This window comes from Delphinapterus leucas, chromosome X (genome assembly GCF_059928025.1).
Source record: "Delphinapterus leucas isolate spDelLeu-1000000601 "Yukka" chromosome X, BTC_Dleu_Yukka2, whole genome shotgun sequence".
NCBI classification, from domain to species: Eukaryota; Metazoa; Chordata; class Mammalia; order Artiodactyla; family Monodontidae; genus Delphinapterus; species Delphinapterus leucas.
In genome coordinates this window covers 117,648,554-117,667,708 of record NC_143150.1, presented here as the reverse complement: position 1 = coordinate 117,667,708, position 19,155 = coordinate 117,648,554, and positions in this window count along the sequence as shown.

Genomic DNA, 19,155 nt, shown 5'->3' with positions numbered 1-19,155 from the left:
TGAGGGATCAGAGTCTTGTTGCAGCTTGTCTTCTGGCAATGTCATGCACGCCTCTCTGATCTGGAGGAGTCTGTGGGCTACTGTCAGTGAGGTAGTCAACAGATGCTGAGGAGTCTCAGGAAAAAGTGATTGCAGCTTAAAACAGACAACCTCCGCACGCTTCTCTCCACAGGAGAGTCTGTGCCATCCTGGTTGTGGAATTTCAATGGTAGCAAAATGGAGCTGTGGTGATGGACCAGCAAGAGGCAATTATGACAAGCAAGGGCTCTATTGACTATTTTGGGAATTATAGGAATGGGAAAACAGAAGCTGCAGCTGTAATTACTGTCGGGGAATGAAATCCTCACCACCACCACCACCCCTTTCACAACACTTTACGCTTGATGGGTGTTCAGTTAATGTGGTATGTGTGCAAATTGTCATTAGACTTTAGAAAACTTTTAGAAACTGTTGCAAGTGATGATTCAAATGTGCTCATTAAAAATACAGTGTCTTTGACCAATCTAGCAGGTTAAATAATTTTATTATTCCTCTAGATTACAATTTTTAAAAGATCAAGTTTAGAGGAAAATCTTGTTCTAATTTTGGAGCATGATATATTTGAATTCAATTTGCAGTTTTCTATCTTAAAAAAATAGCTGTAATTATAAACAGCAAATGGATGGGGTGTGAGACTGATTTAAGTTAAAAAAAAATGTGACCTTAATAATTCAGAATGCTCCGTATTCTTTTCAAAATGTATTAACACTGTAAGTAAAATTTATCTTTATAGTAAATGTTTTAGGATTCTGTAGAAAGCCACATAGAGTAAAATGCTACTTATTTCTTTTCCCAGTGGTGTTTTACTGAGTCATTTTATTAGTTGTATGTGCCTTTCTTGAGTTGGAAATGTATACAGGATTTCCTGTATAAAGAAATCCTTTCCACCCAAAATATAAATTCTATACCATTTTGTGTGTAGAAGCCCAACGGCGGGCCTTAAGTAAACACAAATGCTAGCTTTTACAGTTTTTAATGTGTTTTTATAGAATAACACTATCTTGTAAAATAGTCTGTTTCTCAGAGTTTTTCTAAATGGAATAATTTTAAACACTCCTTAAGGATCTTCCTTTCAAATAAATTATGAGGTGGCTCCTTTTGTAAAACAAAGGTTCATTTATTAGCATGAATAATATTTCCTGATCTTTCCCTCTCCACTCCATGCATATTTTAGCTACTTATAAAGCTGGGTTTTCATATATAGTAATTCTTCTCAGTCACAGGGAGCACTTTAGAGGTCGGTACCTGAATCTAGTATTTAATTATAGTTCTTACTTATGGCAGTATGTCTTCTCAATTGTGAGTTGTTTTTATGCCCTTGAATGTGGTAGGCTAAGTATAGGATATCTTAATGTCATAGTTGATAGAAATAGAAATAGTTGATAATTTATAAAAGCTGTATAAAAATGTATGTTAGGCTATTAAGGTTAAGTTCCAAATAGAGCTTGGGGAATCTTTAGAAAACGTGACTTTAAAAAATATATGTATTGTTAAATCAGACTTACTAGTATCTAGTTCAGGCCTTGAGTGCTTAGTATATATTTGTTTCTTTTTTGGGGGAAGATGTTTCTAGTGACTACTTGATAAGTTTTGTATTTTTATAATTTTATAATTAGAATTCATGGGCCCAATTCACAGAAGACTTCTTAAAAATAATTAATTTTTAGTCCATTTGTCTCTTCTCTTAGCAAGTCCCCAGATGACAAATTGATTAAAACAACACTTAAATAAACTGAAACATTAACACTTATTAAAACAACTTGGAATAAACAAATACTATAATTTGGATTATTTAATATGTATTTTTATGTGCTATATCTAGGAAAATAAAGATGAAAGTAATTGAGCAGTCTTTTTTAGGAATCACTTGATAGAAAGCAGAGAACATTTCCCACTTACAGAAGTAAATGGATGAAGTGTACCTGGTTATCTCAGGAAAAATTCAGCTTAGTATTAACAGGGAAATGGCTTTCAGTCATTCAGTCCATTCTGTCAGTACTGCTGGATTACAAATTAATTGCTGAATTTTGAGTATATTGCTCAGGATTCAGTATGAGAAATTGAACCACTGTGAGTGTTATTGAATAAGGGATTTATTATAGTACTCAGACTGTATACGGATTGTAGGAGTTGCTGGGAATGTGAAAGTCAGGAAGCAGAAGGATCAGAAAAATAGTCACTAATAGAGCCTCCTGAATTACTGGTACAGGCGTGTAAGTCAGAACTTACTGGGAAAATTTTAAGAAGCAAGTGTATACAGACATCAAAGTGAGAATGCAAAGAGGATGATCCTGGAGAGGTCTGTGGAAGGCTGTTGCCTCTGTGTAGCTATTGCTTCTGTGGGTACAAAGCCCAGAGTCAGCCATCTCTTGTTGGGTCTTAGGCCACTGTTGATCAGGTGAAGAAGAGCTGGACACAGAGGGGATAAGAGGAGAGTTGAGGACAAGCTGAAACCTGCCCCAGGCACCTCTGCATTTATTCTCACCATGTCTTATCATAAAGACCTTCTAAGAGTTTGGCCGTCTCTAACTTGGTGTACTATACAGGGAAGGAAATTCTGGGAAACACAGTTCCCAGGTGGACCAAGTTCACAATAGAATGATCCAGTGCATTGTGCTTCCCATTTTGGGCTGCTCTTTCAGGTTCATCTCATCAGTAGATGATGAGGATGTTATAATACTTTGAGCCTCAAGATTTCCATTTCCTTATGGTATTTACTGAGGAACTGTTCATATGCTATTATCACTTGAGGATTTAAAATGCTGTACTTTGAATAACTTTTCTTTTTTTGCTTATTAACACTGTGGCCTTTTCCTAATGTATTTTATTATAATTTCTCTGTACCTTATTTACTGATTTTTGTCTTTGTTATTAAAGTTATACAATCCCAATAAATGAATTACAGGTCAGAAAATATTCAAACTTTGGAGAGGAAAACGGGTACAAAATTTATTTTTTAAAAATATTTATTTATTTATTTATCTTTGGCTGCATCGGGTCTTAGTTGCGGCATGCGGGATCTTTCGTTGTGGCGGCGCGTCTGCTCTTTGTTGTGGCACGCGGGCTCCAGAGCATGTGGGCTCTGTAGTTGCTCCTTGCGGGCTCTCTAGTTGAGGCGCGTGGGCTTAGTTGCCCCATGGCATGTGGGATCTTAGCTCCCTGACCAGGGATCGAACCCGTGTCCCCTGCATTGGAAGGTGGATTCTTAACCACTGGACCACCAGGGAAGTTCCTTATTTATTTATTTCAAAATTTAAATATGAATAACTACATACTCTTTGGTGGATTTGGAATTAAAAATAACCGAGTATGCCATAAGACTTTCTGCTGACTTTCTGAAATGTTCATACTCCATTCTAGTAATGGTGAATAAAAGGAGATGACCTTTTGCAAGAGATTTTAATTTGAGAATGTCTAGGCTCTTTGAAATACAGAGCCTCAAAAATTTGTCAGCTAGGTTGATACATTCAGCCAGCAAAATTAAGTGGTCTGCTGTTCTCAGACTCCCACTATATCCTTTGTGCTCCAGGTCTGCTTTCTGTCTCTGCAGTGCATGTGTAACACTTTCTAGTTGATTTTTTTTTAATGGATGATCTGACAGGGTAGGGGAGTAAGGACATGATGAAAGATAGAAAGTGCTGAAAATCGTTTTCATTTATCTCCTTCCTACAGTTCATAATGGGGTGGGGGTTCATTTGTCTATTTCCCATTTAATTTTCCTTTTTTTCTTCTCTAGAGTTGGAGAATCTCTTCTAATTTCTTTTAAGAACATTCACTGCTAACGACTGAAGTATTCTGGAGAGTTAGATGTACCTCTCAGACATAGTTTTAGAATATTTTATAATTGTATAACTTAGAAATTAATTTAAAAATTAATTTTTATTGCAGTATAGTTGATTTACAATGTTGTGTTAGTTTCTGCTCTACAGCAAAGTGAATCAGTCATACATGTACACATATCCACTCTTAGATTCTTTTCCCATGTAGGCCATTACAGAGTATTGAGTACAGTTCCCTGTGCTATACAGTAGGTCCTTGTTAGTTATCTGTTTTATATAGAGTAGTGTGTATGTGTCAATCCCCGTCTTCCAGTTTATCCCTTCCCCTAGTTCTAAATAATAATCTTCACTTGCCTCCATCATGTTTTCTTTACTCTTTGATAGTAATTAATTGATAACACTTTTTTTGGAGTTTAGATTCAGTAACTCACCTCTTCTCTCTGTATTTTATCTTTTGAAAATGAAGCCTCATTTTATTTTCCATAGCTCAGGAAGAATACTTCCCATTTGTAGTCCTCTAACTGTACTTTGTGTGTGTCTTGTTTCTGTGGTTTCTTTCATGAAATCTTATAGGGCTAAAGGTAATTGAAGTGCCTTTGCTTTCCTCCACATCAAATAAATGCTTTACAAATATACCTCAGCAATTCTGCTTATAGATGGCTCTTTGATTTGTCAGTTCTTGTTTTTTGTCTTGGTACAACAGAAGATGATTTATTTTATAAAGTAAGTTGAAGGTTTCTTTGCTTACAAGACTCTGTAAATTATCAGTAATGTTGATAGTGCAATGAAATTTTAGAAGTGGTTCTAGATTTAGCATGGTTCTAAATTGTTTAGGCTGAGTAGAAAATTTTCCAATGATATTGTTTCAACTTAATAAAATAACAGTGCTTTGCAGGTAATTTAATTGTCATCAGAACTGGCAAGACTAAAATATTGCCTGCTTTAAAAATGTTTTATTTACTTTAATAAAAATATTGCTCTTAAAATGCTAATGACATTTCATGAATCTATTATTCCTTATGGGTCTTGACATAAATTACTTGTCTCATTTGGGGAATTTCTTTAAGCACAGGCTCATAACTGAGATGATAAATCCCACTTTCTTGAGATATTAGCCTTCTTATTTCTGTCATCTATTGTGTTAAATTAATCTTATTATTTAATTACTAATAATAGTTGTTTTTTTTATTACATGGCTACTGTGCATCAGAGGCTCTACTTACATAACCTTGAATCCTCACCTATAAGTAGGTAGTATCAGTCCCTCTTAGTGAATGAGAAAAGAGACTTAAAGAGGTTAAATAACTTGCTCATGGTCACATAATTAATAAAGGTTGACACCCAGATGTGTTAGTATTCTCAGAAGAATAGACAGAAAGGTCCAGGTAGAGGAAGGGTTTGTGCCAACAAGCAGAACACCCGGCCTGATTGTTCATCATCTTAATTAGTCTTGGATTATTGAAATAACGTTATTTCATCTTCTAAGAAGGACATATTAAAGTGTATAAACTAAAAGAAAATTCACTTTTGATTTTAAAAATTATTAGGATATGTTAGCTTATGTTAACAGTCATGCATATGTTTGCATTATTCAAAATAGATAATAAACAATTTTTTAAAATATTTATTTATTTATTTATGGCTGTGTTGGGTCTTCGTTGCTGTGTGCAAGCTTTCTCTAGTTGCGGGGAGCAGGGGCTACTCTTCATTGCGGTGCACAGGCTTCTCACTGCGGTGGCTTCTCTTGTTGTGGCTCACAGGCTCTAGGCGTGCAGGCTCAGTAGCTGTGGCGCACGGGCTTAGTTGCTGTAGGCATGTGGGGTCTTCCTGGACCAGGGATCGAACCCGTGTCCCCTGCATTGGCAGGCAGATTCTTAACCACTGCGCCACCAGGGAAGCCCCAATAAACAATATTTAAATTCAGGATGTGCATGGGTTTCTTTAAAATATTGAATCCTGTGTCTATGATTAAGTAAAGTGGGAGTTATTTCAAGGAAAATGATGATACCACACTGAAGAGCAGGCACCATGGTAACCAGGAAGTTGTCTAGTTTTCCCACCTACTCTGTTGTGAATGGGGAGAGGGCCCTTCAGTCAGGCTAGAGCAGAGCTCCTCCTCAGAAGCTGGTTAGGAGACTTTGATATAAGCTTTGTTTCCTCAATCCTATAATGAATGGGTATGGTTTATTCTAGCTTTAAGATTCTCTGATTCCCTGAAGAAGAAGATGGTAGTTTGTATTTCAGAGGGCTTTAGGTATCATATGTATGGAATTAAAAACACAAGTAATTAAGTTAGTACTATGGAACTGTAAAGCACAATGTACTGTGGCTAATCCACATACAGATAGTAATTGACAGTAATATTGTTTACAAGTTAATTCTCTATCAGTTACTGTTATAAATATGCATAGTCAATTCTTAATTATTTAAGAATTGTTAGAGTGGTTTATCCCTGTATCTTTCTTTTAGAAATGTGGATCATTATTCTCTCTCAGTTGATATGCAGAATAGAGTTGAAATACTGGTACAGGATATAGTGGAGATATGGTATCTAGTTTCCAGGAAATTATGTTTTATCTAAGGGAAATAGATATGTATGCAAACAATAAATGTTTAAATAAGTATGTAATGAATGTCATGTAAGTGCTGTATGTAAGAATTTATAGACTGGCTTTTTGAATTTTTATCATGGGAATCTGTTAATCTTAACTAAAAAAGAACGCAGAGTTTATAGAGAATAACTTCTAGCTAGGCTGAACAGAGAGGAAGTTATAATTTACTTGATTTTTAAAAAAATGATGGCTAATATTTCAGTTGGCAAAGACTGGGGGCAGGGGTGGGGAAATGATTGGAACAAAGGCATAGAAATGGGAAAGTGAAAAGGCATGTTCTAGGTGTTGATTAGTAGGTGTAGTTGCTTTGGAGCCAAGGATTCTTATAGTGGAAGAGTGGGTGATTGTCAAAAATTATAGTTAAATTCACAGGAAAGCAATTGCTAAAGGTTATAGTTAATTTCAGATTAAGTAACATGACTGCTATGAGCCTAAATTTTCCCCTCTGTAAAATAAGGTCAGATGAGATGATCCCTAACCTACTTAATAGGTGTTCAGTAGGTATTTGTTGAATGAATAAGTGAGTGAGCAAATGAATGAATGAGTGAAAGAGATGTCTTTAGCCATTTTCCTTGACATCATTGCCTTAGAAATTTGGAATTTTGGTAGGCAGTAGGAAATTAACAATTTTTGCTAGTAAAATGATATAACAACTTTAGTCTAAAAAGAATAAGTCATGGTCTTTTCCTATAAATAATGGTTACGTGTTTTAAAATTTGTTTCTTTCTGTAGGAGTCAGTGGATTCCTGTCTGGACTATGAATTGTCAGGGCATTTTTGTTTTAAAATAAAGTTTCTTTCTTTTTTTTCTTTCAAATTCATTATTTATTTATTTTTTGGCTGCGCCTCCGGCATGCGGGATCTTAGTTCCCCTATGAGGGATAGAACCTGGGCCCTCTGCATTGGGAGCAAGGAGTCTTAACCACTGGACCCCCAGGGAAGTCCCTGTCAGGGCGCTTTTAACACTTAAAATATTGAGTCTTAAACTTATTAAGTATTTTTGTATAAAAATATTTTAAAACTGAATGTAAGAGTTTAGAAACTTTTATAGCAATTTAACATTTTTACTGTATTTTACAATATAATTTACATGGGATTAAAAAAAAAAACTAGACTGTTATTCTAAATAGTTTGAGAATCTTTGGTCCGAATGATTCCAAAGTTTTTGGCTTTGGGTAGATGAAATGCCATGATTACATGAACTCACCTCTTTCCAAGGCATCTTTTCTAAGGATTCTAAAAGGATGTGATTATAATGTATTCATCTGAGAAGTGACTTCATAATGGAGCCTGAGAATACCCATAGAGCAGGTTATATTCTTGATGAAGCTGCCTTAAGATGGAAACTAAGTTAAATCTTGAGATTCTTATATTCTCAATTTGTATGACTTATATTCCTTACTGTTGATCTGAAGTTCAACTTTGTATTCATTCAGCTATCCATGATATCTCTGCATTTTGCAGTATAAAACTTCCCATAATAAATGACAATTAAATGACCCCATAATTGTCAATCATGTAATATTGTTTTCCATATGCTCTTCTGTATTCCCAGTTTCAGTTATGCCCAGTAGTCAAGGCAGAAAGTTTATAATCATCTAGACTTCTCCATTTCTCATTCATCAACTATTTTTAAATTGGCACTGTGTCTTTTGAGTACACCTCCTAAAAACCTCAAATCTATCCACCTTTCTCTCCTCACTGCTGCTTTAGTTGAGATTTTCATCATTTACTGCCTGGCCTCCATCAATCAGTAGCTTTCTGATTAGTGTCTCTGCCCTAACCCTCTTCCTGCCTCCATGGTGATTTTTCTGAAACATAATACTGATAGGTACTCATCTAAAAGGCTGCTCTTGATTTACTGTTGTCTATGGCAGTAGCCTTCAAATGTCTTGTGCAGCAGTTGAAAACTTTCTTAAAATATAGGGGAACATACCTGTTGCATGGCATACAAGGCCTTTAATGATTTAGTCCCTGCCTCGTTCCTGTCATTCCTGGACCTGTGCCCTAGATTTCAGAGAAGCTGAATGACTTGGGTTCTACAAACACTCCTTGTGTTTTGGTTTCTTTTTTTTTTTGGCCTATTTTAGCAAGAACTTTTCCTCGAATGCCTTTACCCTTTTGTCTGTCTCATATTCTGTTCTTGTCTCAAGATGTCACCTGAACCTCCTGAGTGATGAGTGTCTTTTGTATGCTAATGGATGACTTCTGGCAGAGGCCCCTAGATGACACCAGGATGTGGCCTGGTCACCAGAAGGACTAGCCATGATTAGAAGGTTAGAACTTTTAGCCCCCTTGTCCTATCCCCTACCTCTGGGGAGAAGAGGGGGCCAGAGATTGAGTTCAGTTACCAGTGGCCAGTGATTCAATCTGTCATGCCTATGTACTAAAACCTCCATGAAAACCCCTAAACAACAGGCTTTGGGGAGCTTCTGAGTTGGTGAACACATTGAAGTGCTGGGAGGTGCTGGGAAGGTGATATACCCTAGGAGGTCATGGAAGCTTTGCTCCTCTTCCCTCCACCCCCTGTAACTTGCCCTTTGCATCTCTTCGATTTGGCTGTTCCTGAGTTGTATCCTTTATAATAAACCAATAATGGTAAGTAAAGCATTTTCTTGAGTTCTGTGAGTCATTCTAGGGAATTATCAAACCTGAGGAAGGGTTTGTGGGAACCCCCAAATTTTTTAGCCGAGTCAGATTCAATCAGTCATGCCTATGTACTAAAACCTCCATGAAAACCCCCCAGGTGCCCTGGGGACCTGGGACTTGTGACTGGCATCTAAAGTGAGGGAAGTCTGTGGGACTGAGCCCTTAAACCTGTGGAGTCTGATGTTAACTCTGGGTAGTTAGATTGTAGGACGCCCAGGTGTTAGAGATTCGATGTTGGAAAAGATGCCACATATTTGGTGTCAGGGTGACTTAACCTCAGTTTACAAATGGAAACAAACCAAAGCTTCAAGAGACTGCTCTATTAAGTTAGTATGTGGGAGACAGCTATAGCTTAAAAGTCCTCTTAACCATATCTTCTTTTGTTTTATTTTATTTTATTTTATTTTTTTTGCGGTACGCGGGCCTCTCACTGTTGTGGCCTCTCCCGCTGTGGAGCACAGGCTCCGGACGCGCAGGCTCAGCGGCCATGGCTCACGGGCCCAGCCGCTCTGCGGCATGTGGGATCTTCCTGGACCGGGGCGTGAACCCGTGTCCCCTGCATCAGCAGGCAGACTCTCAACCACTGTGCCACCAGGAAAGCCCCTGTTTTGTTTTATTTTTAATTGTAATTTCCTTGAGGGAAAGAACCTATCTTTCTTTCCTTTTAACATATTAAATTTTTATTATTTATTAGTTATGTGTTCAAATCTCTTGTACTTAATTGAATGCTTTCATCAATTAATGGCCTTGATAAAATTGCTTGTAATTTTGACTGTTCTTTGTTTGGTCAAAGTAGTGTTACTTATCCTTCTAAAGTTAGCAGGACATACAGCTGGGGAAGTACAAGATCTTTAGCTTGATTTTTTTTTTTTTTTGAGTTCCTTCTGTATTTTAAATAGGACACAAATATCTCTGTAAATAAAAATAACTTCCTCCCAACGCATTTGGAAAATATCCCAGACTTCTTTTTCATGCCTTGCAAAGTTGCTGCTGTCTTGTTACTATTTGTTCTTTCTCTTTGAAATAAGCGACCCTCCCAGGAATAGCTTAATCACCAGATGTTTGGCCAGCAGTATTCCACTTATTCTGGTTTTGTAGTTTTTCTGAAATAGGCTGAAAGGTAATCACTCCATTCCTTCCCTTGTTCTAAAACGATTTTACTCAATTGCTCTTGAAACTTACCTTGGTAGGTGATTTGGAACTGAAATGAAAAGAGAGAAGGTAAGCTATATATATTTTATACTGGTCCTTTATTAACTGACATTTATTAATTGAGAATTTTGACACTCATTTTCAGTTTGAGAGGTTCTGAGTGTTTAGAAATGAAACTGTGGGACTTCTAACAGAGGATCCTTATTTTTTAACTGAGGAAATGAAAGTTGTCAAGGTCAACCATAAAGCTGATACTTTGCCTTGGTGAGAGAAACCCAGGATTTAGTGTCTTTCTGATGTAATTTTCAGTCTACCACGAATCCGGAAACTTGGTAACATCAGTTTGTGACAGCATTAACATTGTTTAGCCTGGAAGCAGCCTTTGTGAATTTTCCAGATTATTTGACAGTGTTTGAAATCACTTGATGTCTTCAGGACCAGTAAACTCTACCATGTAATTTTTAAAAAATTAATTAATTAATTAATTTTTGGCTGTGTTGGGTCTTCATTGCTGCGCGCGGGATTTCTCTAGTTGTGGCGAGCGGGGGCTACTCTTTGTTGTGGTGAGCGGGCTTCTTGCAGTGGCTTCTCTTGTTGCGGAGCACGGGCTCTAGGCACGCGGGCTTCAGTAGTTGTGGCACGCTAGCTCAGTAGTTGTGGTTCGCAGCCTCTAGAGCGCAGGCTCAGTAGTTGTGGCGCACAGGCCTAGTTGCTCCATGGCATGTGCGATCTTCCCAGACCAGGGCTCGAACCCGTGTCCCCTGCATTGGCAGGTGGATTCTTAACCACTGTGCCACCAGGGAAGTCCCTCTACTGTGTACTTTTATCTTTTTCAATTAGTAGATTTTTCAAACTTCCAAAAAACAGCAATAAACCTCCTTTTTCAAATATATATAGAATCAGTGTACAAAACAGATATAAGTGGTATTTAGTTAGAATACAATCTTAAGTTTAGTTTTGATTTATTGGAAAATAAATCATCGAGAAAATTCAAATTTGTGAAATGCTATATTAGAGTATTTCACTTCCATTTCTAACTTAAAATAACTGGATGGATGTACCATAATTCATTTAATCAGGCCCCTCTTGATATTTAGGTTGTTTCCATTCTTTTGCTTTTACACACAATGCTGCAGTGAATAGCATATGCTTATCGTGTGTGTGTGTGTGTGTGTGTGTGTGTGTGAGAGTGTGAGTGAGTGTTTCCTGAGGATAAATTCCTAGGAATGTAATTGCTGTATCATTAGAATATGTTTGTTTTTAGTTTTGAAAGGTATCAAATTGGCCTCTAAAAAGTTGTATCTATCTATCTATCTATATACATTCCTACCAGCAATATATGAGCAAGCTTAACTCCCTCATGCTCTCATCAACATGGTACGTTAGTTGTGGTTTTTGCTAATCTGAAAAATTGTATCTCAGTATAGTTTTAATCTTCAGTTTTTATTATATGTAAAGTTGAGTAACCTTTTATATGTTTAAGAGCCATTTGTGTTTCCTCTTCTGTGAACTATTTGTTCATATCACTTTGCCCATTTTAAAAATTGGGTTTCTTACCCCTCTTATCAAGCAATAGGAACATTTTATGTTTTAGGGTTCTCTCTTTTTGTGATGTAAGTTGCAGATTCTCTTACTCATTTTTAAATTTCTCTTTTTCCTTTGGTTTTGCATTTTTCATTGTTAAGGATATGTAAACTCAAACTTAACATGCCTAAAATGGAATCCTGAATTTCTTCCCTTCCCTTAATCTGCTCCTTTTCTAGTTTTCCTTGCATCAAGAAGCAGCAACCTACTCATAGCCCAAGCCCCAAACCAAGAAGTTATCTTTGATTTCTGTTTCCCTCACTTCCCATCTCTAATCCATCCCCAGCTGTATTGGCTTCCCCTCCAAATATATCTTAAATCTTTCCATTTCTCTTCATGTGTACCAATTTAGTCCATCCCGCCCTTATCCTTTCACCTGGGTGGTTGCAGTGGCTTCCTAGTTGTTAAACCCCCAAATTGATAGCTCCCCTTCCAGGCACAGAGCCGTTCTCTACTATGTAGCTTGTGTGATCTTTTCAAAATGCAAATCATCTGATTGTCATACCACCCCCTGAACCCATCTCCCATTCTTGTTCAAAACCCTGTAGTGGTTCCCTCTGTCTCATGATAAAGATAAAACTACTTAAACAACTTGCTGTTTTTCCAGCCTCACCTTGTACTGGGTTATTAACCACCCAACCCTTGCCACCTTTGAGTTTGTTGTGTTGGCCATGTTCCCTCCTGACCTGGGACTTTTGCATAAATAATTTTCTCCTGGTGCATCCCTCCTCGTCTGTAAGTTTATGTCTAATTGTCCTACAGATCTCAGCCCACTGAAAGCTTTCTCTGGAAAAGCCAACCCTCCCTAATTAGGTGGCAAACCTCTGTACAAGCCCTTGTAGAGCCTTATATCTCTTTTTCATAGCACTTACATTTGCAGTTTTACACTTATTGTGTGATCCTTTGATAAACTCCGTGAGGTAAGGGGTTTTGTGTCTTTCCTTTACTGATATATTCCCGGTGACTGTCATAGTGCCTGGCATATAGTTAACTCTCAAGACATATTTATGGAATGATTGCTTACTTTTAAGTTCTCAGGTGTGGAGTTTAAAGAATGTACTGGTTTACCCTTTCTGAAAAAAATGTGACTGCATTTGCTTTAGGCCAGTCTTTGTTCTCATCTTTTCCCTATGGCTTTCCCAAGACCACTGAGGAGATTCAGCAATCTCATCTCCAAAGTCTTAAAGCATTTCAGGTATGAAATGTATCTAGGCCAATGGTCTTGAATTCATTTGAAGCATGTAGGTGTTCTTCAGCAGTCTTGGCCTTCAGTTCCTTCTCTTTTTTTCCATCTGAAAGTCAGTGTTTTGTTTTTTGTTTGGTTGGTGGCGTTTTTTGTTTGTTTTTGTTTTTTGGGAGTAGAGGACAATAACTTAGACCACATTTTCTGATCCACATCAACCCAGCAAAATCTAGGTGGTTCCCAGCTTCTGTAAGTTTGTTCTAAATTCAGTTATTTAGAATTTGGAGATCAGAACAAATTATCCCATAGAAACCATGATAAAATTGATAAATTTTCATGCAAGTGCTTTGAAAACCTTTTACACCAATAGTGTATCTTAAATAGTACAGTGTTAGTGTGAACTCTGAATTTCTCTGATCCCAGTTTAGTTCTCTTTTTCTCTCTGAGCCGTGAGGCCCTCAGATACTCAGGAAGGGCTGGGAGTTTAGTAGGGTTGGCAGTGCTAGGAGAAATATCAGGTAACTGGGCAAGAGATACATTGACTGGATTTCCTACCTTGTGGAAGGATTCTAAGAGTAAAGGGTGCGGAGGCAACCTACATGATTCACAGTTTGAAATTTTTAAAAATTTATTTATTTATTTATTTAATTGGAGTATAGTTGCTTTACACTGCTGTGTCAGTTTCTGCTTTACAGCAAAGTGAATCAGCCATATGTATACATATATCCCCTCTGTTTTGGATTTCCTTCCCATTTAGGTCACCACAGAACAATGAGTAGAGTTCCCTGAGCTATACAGTAGGTTCTCATTAGTTATCTATTTTACGTATAGCAGTGTGTATATGTCAATCTCAATCTCCCAATTCATCCTGCTCCCCCTTCCCCCTTGGTATCCCTACGTTTGTTCATAGTTTGAAATTTTTATGCTATTAAACTGTGTGCATTTTACTCATGATACTCAAATATCAGTTTGATTTAATGGAAACTGAATTATAGAGAATGGATTGATGAATCAAATTACTCTTCGCTATTGGGGGAATAAAGCAAAATGAAGATCCTGTTAAATACGTCAGGTGGTCCCATGAAGGAAGAAAACTAAATAGGAGTGAGAAGTGCATTATCTCCTCACTTAGAGTCAACATGGAGAATTCTCTACAAGAGAGTAGGATGTTGTTTTCATAAGGCTGTGCTTTCCACGGAAATGATTTCTTTCTGTACATGGATCACAAGTTTTAAGATGCTTTCAAACCATTCGAACTCTCTTATTATAGCAGAAGTTTTGTCATGTACCAAATTCATTCCTATCCAATTTCAGCGACAAAATGGCTCTTTCATTTGTATGTATAAAAACAATGCCAGAAACAAAAACAAAACTCATGATTCAACTGATTTTGTACTTTCTTTGGGAAGAAGAAAAGAACCGTTGAGATGAAGATTATAATTTCAGCAACAGAGGAAACATTCAAGGCTCAGGCAGCTCTTAAATTCAGTACTAATAATCTATGAAATAAATTATAAGCCTTACATTTCTGTCAGTTCTTGTAGGTACCTGCTTGCCAATGCAGAGACAAGATTGCTTAATTCTAGGTGTCTTTTAGTGCAAGACAAGTCCACTTTAAAAAGCATTCTGTTGTTTGTTTACAAAGTTAATGGTTAGTAATCGGAAACTCAAACGATTTTTGAGAGATTCTTACAATCTTTTTGTTGGAAGGGACCTTAGAGGACATCTAATCTAGTACACAACTCTTTAATACCACGGCCAGGCCAGACTGCTTCCAGCGGGCTCTTCTGCCCGCTGCAGGTCTCCTATTGTGCTGTGCTTCGGATTACAGATCTTTTCTGTTCCTTGTATTTATCAGGCTCTCTAAGACTCTGTACTGCCTTGAACGCTCTTCTCACATCCCTGTTCCCATGGCTGGCTTCTTTACATTAAACAGATTTCGATCAAATTTTACCTCCTCAGACTCCCTTTCCCCGACTACCTTATCTACTTACCCCGCCTTTTCAGTCTCCAAAACTCTCTATCATAAGACTGTTTTCTTTCCTTCATAATAATTGTCACTGTCTGGAATGATCGTGTTTGTCTGTTTATTGTCTGTCTCCCCTTATTGGCTCCATGAGAGCAGGGGCTCTGTCTGTGTTGTTCATTGCTGTATCCCGAAGCATCTGTGGTGGGCTGGCCCACTGTAGGATCTGAAAGATATTTATAGAATGAATGAGTAACCATTGATGGTTCATCATTGTCCAAATCACTACTGAGCTGACATCTGTCTCCTTTTCACTTCTACCACTGATCTTAGGTATTCCCCCTGAAATAACCCAAATCACCTGCTCTACTCCCTCTTTTTCAAAGAGTCTTCACACATTGGGATGCCAGTCATCTCTCATTGAGGCCTATTTTGCCCAGTTTCCTCACCAGCTCCTCCTCTGGCATGGTTTTGGAGTGTGGTCATCATCCAGGTTATCCATCACTGGGAGTTTCTGGTTTTGTTGTTGATACCCAGCACTAGACACACGGCAATATGTGGAGTCTGGAGAGAGATAGGTAAACTTTTTTGGTTAATATGATATTGAAATGCTTTATCTTTGATAAAAATTATCTTTTGCCTCCATATAAATGACCACGGAACTATTTGTGTATGATGTCATTATCAGAATTACTCTCTGACTTCTTAAAAACTTGTTTTATTGTGGAATATAACAACATAGAAATATGTAAAACAAATTTACACTTTAATGAATGTCTATCTAACTTTCACTCAAGTCAAGAAATAGAACATTACCAGTGCCCCAGAAAGCCCTCCTTTGTATCTCTTATCAATCTCAACTTCTCCCTAGAGATAATTAATATCCTCATTTTAATTTTAATTAATTATTTATTTTTAAAAAATAAATTTATTTATTTACTTTTATTTTTGGCTGCGTTGGGTCTTTGTTGCTGTGCGCGGGCCTTCTCTAGTTGCAGCGAGTGGGGGCTACTCTTCGTTGCGGTCAGCGGGCTTCTCATTGCGGTGGCTTCTCTTGTTGTGGAGCATGGCCTGTAGGTGTGCAGGCTCAGTAGTTGTGGCATGCGGGCTCTAGAGCGCAGGCTCAGTAGTTGTGGTGCACGGGCTTAGCTGCTCCACGGCATGTGGGATCTTCCCGGACCAGGGCTCGAACCCGTGTCCCCTGCATTGGCAGGAGTATTCTTAACCACTGGGCCACCAGGGAAGTCCAAATATCCTCATTTTTAAAAGAAACAGTTCCTTGGTCACTTATTTTTTTAATAGATTTACCACTTATATATGCATGCCTAGACAATATAGTTTGTAATTCAACTTTGCCTGTTTTAAAACTGTATATAAATGAAATAATACTGTTTTATTAATTTTCTGTTGTTTGTGATGAATTACCACAAGCTTAGTGGCTTAAAACAGCACCCATATATTAGCTCACAGCTCTCTAGGTCAGAAGTCTGGCACGGTGTGGCTGGGTTCTCTGCTCAGGATAGCATAAAGCTAGAATCCAGTGTGTTGACTGGGCTGAGTTCTCTTTTGTCCTTGATTAGTTCCAAAGTTGATTTCCAAGATCCAGCTCTTTTGACCTCTTTATTTCTGTGTGTTTTCTATTTCATGAATTTCTGCTCTTAATTATTTCTTTCTTTATACTTTCTTTGGATTTAGTTTGCTGTTCTTTTATTTTAAACCTCTCGAGATAGATGCTTAGTTTATTTTTTTATATTTTGTGATATACGCGTGTATGAGGCTTTCAATTCCCTCCCTAAGCATTGTTTTAGCTTCTTCCCATGAATTTGTATTTTTTTAATTTTTATTTTTTAAAAATAAATTTATTTATTTATTTATTTTTGGCTGCGTTGGGTCTTCGTTGCTGCACGCAGGATTTCTCTAGTTGTGGTGAGTAGGGGCTACTGTTTGTTGCGGTGGGTGGGCTTCTCCTTGCGGTGGCTTCTCGTTGTGGAGCACGGGCTCTAGGTGCACGGGCTTCAGTGGTTGTGGCACGTGGGCTCAGTAGTTGTGGCTCGCAGGCTCTAGAGCGCAGCCTCAGTAGTTGTGGCGCATGGGCTTAGTTGCTCTGCAGCATGTGGGATCTTCCCGGACCAGGGCTCGCACCTGTGTCCGCTACATTGGCAGGTGGATTCCTAACCACTGCGCCACCAGGGAAGTCCCTATTTTTGTTACTTCTAAATGTTTGTTATGGTTTCTTCTTTGACTGACTTATGGATTATTTTAAGAATGTGTTTATTAATTTCTAAACATGAATATTTCCTAGTTATTTCTTTTGTGACTAATTTCTTGCATACTTGCATTTTGGAGAGAGATCATCCTTGGATTAAAATCCTTGTAATTTGCTTTGAACTGCATTATAGCCTAGCACTTTATCAGTTTTTGTAAATGTTATGTGTGTGCTTGGGGAAAAAATGATATTCTGCAGTTCTTTGCTATACTTTATATTTTCATTTGCTCAAGTTTTAAAAATGTTTAAAATCTTATGTATCATGGTACTTTTTCTCTTTATACTGTCTGTTGAGTTCCCTTGGTGGTATTCTATTTTCCAGTTCTGGAATTATAATTTATTTTTCCAATTTGTTCTTCTGCCTTTTGGACCTTCCAGTTCTGTCAAAATGTTCAACCCTTGGGCTTTTATTAATTCAACCCTATAGTGGTCTTATAGGCTATTTCTGATAATTCTGATATTATAAGTCTTTCTGGGTCATTTTCTGTTTTGGTCATTTCTGTTAGTTCTTGTTAATGGTATCTTATTACTTTGTGTATCTGGTTATCTTTGATTATGTACTGCACGATGTAAACAAGAAATTATCTGTAACAATGTTGTGATGCCTAGGTTCATGTTACCTTCCTGCAGAGTCCTGCCCCCACTGCCTGCCGCCACCCCTTTCAACCAGACAGCTGTGTACTAACAATCTGAATGTGGGACCACCTCAATCCAAGGTACACTTAGAGGTTTATTTAGGTCACTCAGGTGACATAAAGCTGTAATTCAAGTCTGTCCTGGGACTGATTTTTTTTCTGGTTTCCTTTACCAAGGAGTATAGCTCTTTGGGGTTTCAGCTCCAAGTGAGTGGTGCTTATCGTATTTCCTTCTTTTGAAACGCTTTTCAAAAAATTATTTATTTATTTATATACAGCAGGTTCTTATTAGTTATCTATTTTATACATATTAGCGTATATATCTCAATCCCAATCTCCCAATTCATCCCCCCCGCTTTCCTCCCTTGGTGTCCATACGTTTGTTCTCTACATCTGTGTCTCCATTTCTGCCTTGCAAAACGGTTCATCTGTACCATTTTTTTTGAAACACTTTTTTTTTTTTTGCTTTACGCGGGCCTCTCACTGTTGTGGCCTGTCCCGTTGCGGAGCACAGGCTCCGGACGCGCAGGCTAGGCGGCCATGGCTCACGGGCGTAGCCGCTCCGCGGCATGTGGGATCTTCCCAGACCGGGGCATGAACCCGTGTCCCCTGCATCGGCAGGCGGACTCTCAACCACTGCACCACCAGGGAAGCCCCTGAAACACTTTTGCCTTTGACCTTTTTGCCCCTGGATTTATAAAGGTTTCAAGAGCAAGTCTGTTTTTCTCCCAATTTTTCTGAATCTTCCTTCAAGTGTCTGTGAGCTAAAACTGTTTTGGGTGATTTGGATTACCTCTCTGGGTTCTATTCTTTTGCCTTGATTTCAGCCAGGTAATTCTTCATAATCTTGTTAAGTCTTTGGGACTTTTTAGGCTGTTCTTTAAAAGTATTCCCTCCAGCATTTGTATTTGTCCTCAAAGGGACATTTCATCCATCATTTAGTTACTTGAAGCTGAAGTGTCTGAGTTTTTCTGCCTTAAAAAAATTAATCAGGGGCTTCCCTGGTGGCGCAGTGGTTGAGAGGCCGCCTGCCGATGCAGGGGACACGGGTTCGTGCCCCGGTCCGGGAAGATCCCACATGCCGCGGAGCGGCTGGGTCCGTGAGCCGTGGCCGCTGAGCCTGCGCGTCTGGAGCCTGTGCTCCGCAACGGGAGAGGCCACAACAGTGAGAGGCCCGCGTACCGCAAAAAAAAAAAAAATTAATCAGCGTTATTCATATAAAATTGTAGTTAAATCCAGTTTGGCATAAATTTTTTTCCTCAGTATGAATACTGGTAGTTAAAAGACTGTT